Genomic DNA, 6,000 nt, shown 5'->3' with positions numbered 1-6,000 from the left:
AGCTTGCTTTACCCGCAGGGCTGCGTTAGAGGATGGCTTGACCACGTGCGTGATTACCAGGTGTTTGGAAGGGTCTGTGCTTGGATGTGCGGTGAGGGGAGGTCTTTTGCCCCACCCCCTTGGTATTCCTTTAAAAAATCCTTTAGAAGAGACAGAAGGGGCCGGTGGATAAGAATCCAGGCCCTCCCAAGGCTATCCTGAGTTTCTATCTGTTTCTCTCCCCTCTATCCTTCTATCTAAATCTCTTATCCCTCACTCCTCAAGAGTACCCTGCGGAAAAAGGTGGAGGTGGGTCCCCCACATGTCAGTAGGGAACAGAAAACCCTGGGGACATCTTCACACTGACTCCAACCTTTGAAAACATCTCTCTGCATAGTCTGTACACAGGTTTAGGCATGTGCCTGTCGTAGCTGGGAGAAAATGCAGCCTATTTCAGACACTTGTCACATCGACACTGACTCTTCTCAGGAAGTTCTCACTGGAGAAAACCTGTCAACTACAGTAAACTTATTTGCTGATATAGATGTATTACAGTGGAATTAAGAGTTTTCTCCGCTTTCTATTTATGCTGACCATGAAATTCCTTATGGGGAACTTACCCTAGTTTTAGTGAGAAGATGGACAACATTAAAAATCAATAGATTCTGAATACCTGGAATATCACATCCTCTGGTATATGAATAATAAACTCTGTCATTTCCTTTAAGAGACTGCACACTCTCTCATCTCCAGTCCTTCCCTCTTCTGTTCATGTTTGGCCATGTGAATCTAGAGTTTAAATGGTACAGTAATGTCAATACAATGAATTGCAAATCCCGTAAACAGTTTGCACATGATCCCTCTTCCTCTGCAAATTCCATAGAGACTCTTTTCTGATCCTCAGATTTACTCAAGAGTATCACTCAACATTTATCAGCAAAGTCAGTATCAGTCATCACTGTCCCTCTCTACCATGGAGATTTCTGCAAAGCAGCATAGCTACTGTGAGTTTCGAGGTGTTTTTTTTTTTTAATTGTAAAGTTTTCATTGACCATGCAAATTTTTATTAGTTCTCTGAGAATTTTGTACAATGTATTTTGATCATATTCACCTTTCCCCCAGCTCCTCCCATATCCAATCCCCTTTTCTATTCACTCAACTTTGTGTCTTTAAAAATAAAACCCATAAAGTTCAGTGTGTGCTGCCCACGTATTCTTAGATGTATGGTCTTCCACTAAAACGTGGTTGACTTAGCAGGAGCTACACTCCTAGAGAAAATTGACTCTCCCTCTCCCAGCAGCTATCTGCTGCCAACAGCACCTCAGCTCCGGGTGGGACTTTGTGTCCACTTCCCATCTCCATGCTGGGATTTGGTCTGGCTTGAGCATTTGTCAGGGCTTCTCATGACGTCACAACTGACTATGTGCAATTGCTCTGCTGCATCTGGAAGACACTATTTCCTTGTAGCCATCTACCACTTCTGGCTCTTACAGTCTTTCCAACCCCACTTCCATAATGATCCCTGAGCCTTGGGAGGAGGAAGTGATATACATACATACATACATACATACATACATACATACATACATCATACATATCCCATTTAAGGCTGAACGTTCGATGCCGCTTACTCCCCTCACCTTGAACAGTTGTGTATGCCATCCAGTGACCACTGAAAATGTTTCCTTAACTAATGAAGGCAATTTGTCATCTCTAAAATGAGCATCTTACCTACTACTTGTATATATTGTACAATGATACTTTGATCGGTATAAATTAACCCAAAGGCATTACTATTTATAAAGAATATTTGCCAAAGCATTAGGCACCAATAGATAATCATTGTTATTTCTGACTTGTACCAATGCAAATGAAGATATAGACTTTTAAAATCTTACTTATTCGAGAGTTATCATCCCATACAGCATACTGTAGTTCGAGAATTTCAGATTGGAAAGGATCTCAAATTCATCTATTTCAATGCTTTAAATTCAACTGCTGCAAGTTAGAAAAATAAAGTTACATAGGTAAAATTATCCATCAAAGAAAAAATAGAAGGAACACAGGAATAGAATTTTTTAGATTCCCAACCTAAGTTCCATCTTCAAGGCCAGTCTCATGGGACTCTGATAACGAACGGTGTATTTCTGAGATTTACATGTCATGTGACAGGTGATCTGCTTAGGATTGTTCAGACCTGATGTTCCTATATCTGATCCAAGTTGTACAGAGACTCATAGACTGCAGGGAACGAGACAGGGTCAGTACTCACACGAAGTCAAACTCAGGACCACGCTGCAGCAGTGGGTGACTCTCTGTCTCCACTTGGTCTGAGTAACATTAAGCTCCATTAACTACACTAGACACTTGCCACAATTCTTTGGTCCATTAATCACAACTTTTTGATAGGTCTTTTGTAGTGGTATTTGCTCCGCCCATGACCCTGGGCTATATAACCCAAAGAAGGAGGTGTTTCTTGCCAGGGTATGTGACCTCTGATAAGGAGCTGGAGAAGGGACAGAAACCCCTTCTCTTGGCTTCTGGCTGCAAGGTGGATGCACTCCTGGTCAGATCAGAGGATGACTTCTACTGTCTATTCTGTTCTGTAATTGTGAGTGTATTTCCTCAATTTATATCTTAATAAATTCTGTTACCCATTTAATAGACTCGTGTGGATTTATCATAAGTCTTTTCTTTAACTAACCCAGGCTAATGTAAACATTCATAAAACTTCAGTATTGTTCTATAATCTACCATTTAGGACTTAATCTAATTTGTCTTTACCAAGATTTTAATTGCTAAGCTAGAAAATGAAGGCAGTCATAACATTTGGCTCACTGAATTATGAGAGTAGACCGCAATTAGTGTTTAGAAGGACTTTGAGAGGCAAACAGTATGTTCAATAGACATGCTGTAGACTGTCTTTAAATTACAGGTGTACTCATGGACATATAGGAAAGAAAACATTTTGCATTAACCCAAGGATTTGGGAGCACAATGGTAGCAAAGGACATTTATGATAGTCAAGCTTAATTGTCAACTTGGATCTGAAATCAACTGAGAGATACACCTCCGGATGCACCCGTAAGTGACTTTTCTTAATCTGGTTATTTGGAGAGGGCTGACTTGCCCTCAGTGTGCACAGCGCCTTCTGGTGGCAGCCAGATAGTAAGGCCAAGGGAGAAAGCCTCACTCTTGGCTCCATTGTCTTTGCATGGCCTTTCTTTCACATTAAGACAATCTAATAAAAACCCCTGTAAGGTATATTCAGTCTATCAGTTATGCTCTAGAAAACCCTGACTAACATGCCTGAAAAGAAAGTAGACCCAAGAAGAAATCTCTAGCCTTTTGTGACTGACAGAGTCTACAGTGTTCTGTGCCCACAAGATTAAGGTTGACTGTTAGGCAGTACTCAGAAGTGATGGACAGAATCTATGTATAGCTACCTGGCTGGATTTTAAGACTGATGTTGAGCGTACATGTGTGTCAAAACCAAAATGCTACCTGTGTAAATTCGTAATGTGCTCTCACAAAGCACTATGTGTTTTCAGCCACATACATTATATTTACAATTAAATGAGTTTGCATGAGAAGAGCATGGCTATGTTGGGTGAGTTTTAAAAAGAGAAATTAATAGCACAGGACATGGAGGGAGATTTAATCTTCCTTTTGTTGGTTATCCTGTGGGCTAAGAAGTATCATTACTTTTAATCCACAAGTCCCATGAGGGGAAATAATTAAAAAGAAGGCAGAACAGTGAAACAGAGACAGGTGGAAAGGGAGGAAATGCTCCTGGAATAGACTCTTTAGTCTTCAGTGGGACGAGGAATACGGTTTTGTAACTGCACAATAACTATCCCCATAATTCAGGCATTAGCACACGCAAAACACCTTTTACTTTGATTAATGTAAGTATCCAAGTACACACACACACACACACACACACACACACACACACACACATATCACAGATATATAGAATTTTACTTCACACACCAAGCCTCTCATTGCTCCTGCTGCCTCATCTCTGGACCAGCCCATCAGAAAGCTTGAAAGGCTTAAACCATGCATAGCCACACCTCCTGCAAGAGTATGCACGGTGGTCCACAACTCTAATGCCTCCAACAAGAGCCAAGTCAACCCCTATGGTCCCACTCTCCCAAGCTACTGTTGGAGATCCCTGGAAGCCTCTCAGCTCTCCAGAGAAGCCATGATGTATCAGCCATACATTTCTATCTTTCTTGAGGTGTGTGTGGCTTCATAAGTCTTGGCATCAAACCAAATATTGAGGAGTGAAGTTTATGCAGCCTCCTCCTCCCATAGATAATGACAGATTGGAAAGAAAACAGATGGAGACACTCATTTCCTCCCTTGACTGTTCTAACAGCACTGCAATCCTGAGGATCCAGTGTATAGAAAAGATGCTAAAAGATGACGTGTACTGGTTATCTCAGTCCTTCTGTCTGACGTTATCATTAAACCTGTAAATACTGTGCTTTTATCTCGGCTTGATTTTTGAATAAAGCAAAAACAGCACTTGAGAAAAATGAAGGCTTTTCTAAACCACAGGAGATGTGTTACTATGGCAACATGATCAACAAAAATAGCAACACTGATGTTGACCCAGGTTCCTTCTTGATCAGCCAACATGGCAAACAGACAAGACCTGCAAAGACTTTAAGGGGAAAATCTCACCAGGGTTTGGCAAGAACTCATCATGAGGCTGTGTGACGCTTAACCTGGAAAGTCATCAGGCAAAGAGATCAGATTCTGCTGTCTTTCTTTTCCCCCTTGATAAGGTACAGCTGCTTTTCGGGACACCCAGAAGAAAAGACTTGTTCTTTTAAGTGGGGAGCACATACATAAGTCTTGTGTTAGCTAAACATACAACATTGAAAAATAAACAAATAAAAATAAACAATAAAATATCAATATCTAACACCTTGTAGAGAAAAATACTAGAAAAGTTTTAAAAATTGTATGATTAACTTTTTTGTACGTGCATATGTGTGTGTGTGTGTGTGTGTGTGTGTGTGTGTGTGTGTGTGTGTGTGTGTATGCCCACAGAGGCTAGAAAGGGTGTTGGATGCCCTGGAGGCAGTTGTGAACCACCTAATATGGGAGCTGGGAACCAAATTCAGATCCTCTGCAAGAGCAGTCAGTGCTCTTAACCACTGAGCCATCTCTCCAGCCCCTAAAATTTTAATTTTCATGTATTTATAAATACACTAGGTACATTACTGCCTAGTGTCTTGATACATTTGTGCAATATTCACATCAGCATATAGGTCTTTTTCTCTTAAATAAGATGCAGTAAAATAATCTAGCAGACAATCCTTTGAGCAAAATTATTTAGCAAGCATTTTGTCTCTTCTCTCATGCAACCTGCCTTTTCTCCTCTACAACACTGAGTTTTCGGAACCATTCTAGAACAATGTTCTGGGATGGTTTTGGCAGTACCTCTCTATTTCTTTCCTCTCCATGCAGCTGCTCTAACCCAATAGCTCAACCATTATCTCTCTGTTTCCCAGTTTAAGACATGCTTTTATACACAGCTCACTCCATCTTTAACAAGAAATAACTTGAGATACTTTTACTGTTATTTTTGGTACTTTCAAGTGATGGCTGCTTTGGGTCAACCACCATGCCTGACAAAGCTGAAAAGCAGACATTATCCAGTCACCACTGGGGTTCCACCTGATGGGAGTTCATGGCCGACAGTTTTGAGAATGATGGCATCTTCTGTAAAACTCAACAGTACACAAGAATTATTTGGAAATTGACTTAAAACCTGTCTCCTGCTTTGGAAATAACTCAAAGAACCTTTAAGGAGTTGAAGGAGAAGATACTATTAGCTGATTATTTAGCTTAAGAAATTGAGGCAGAGGGATGAGTTATTGTCCTGATGAACACTCAGCTAATGGCTGGAAAATTTAGGGGTCAGCCCAGGTCACTGACTTCCAAAACCACAGCCTCTTTCAAGTATATAACGCCATCTTTTCCATGACCTCAGGTTCTTGG

The sequence above is a fragment of the Peromyscus eremicus genome, chromosome 6 (assembly GCF_949786415.1).
Source record: "Peromyscus eremicus chromosome 6, PerEre_H2_v1, whole genome shotgun sequence".
Taxonomy (NCBI): domain Eukaryota; kingdom Metazoa; phylum Chordata; class Mammalia; order Rodentia; family Cricetidae; genus Peromyscus; species Peromyscus eremicus.
Note: the sequence above shows the minus strand (reverse complement) of the source record.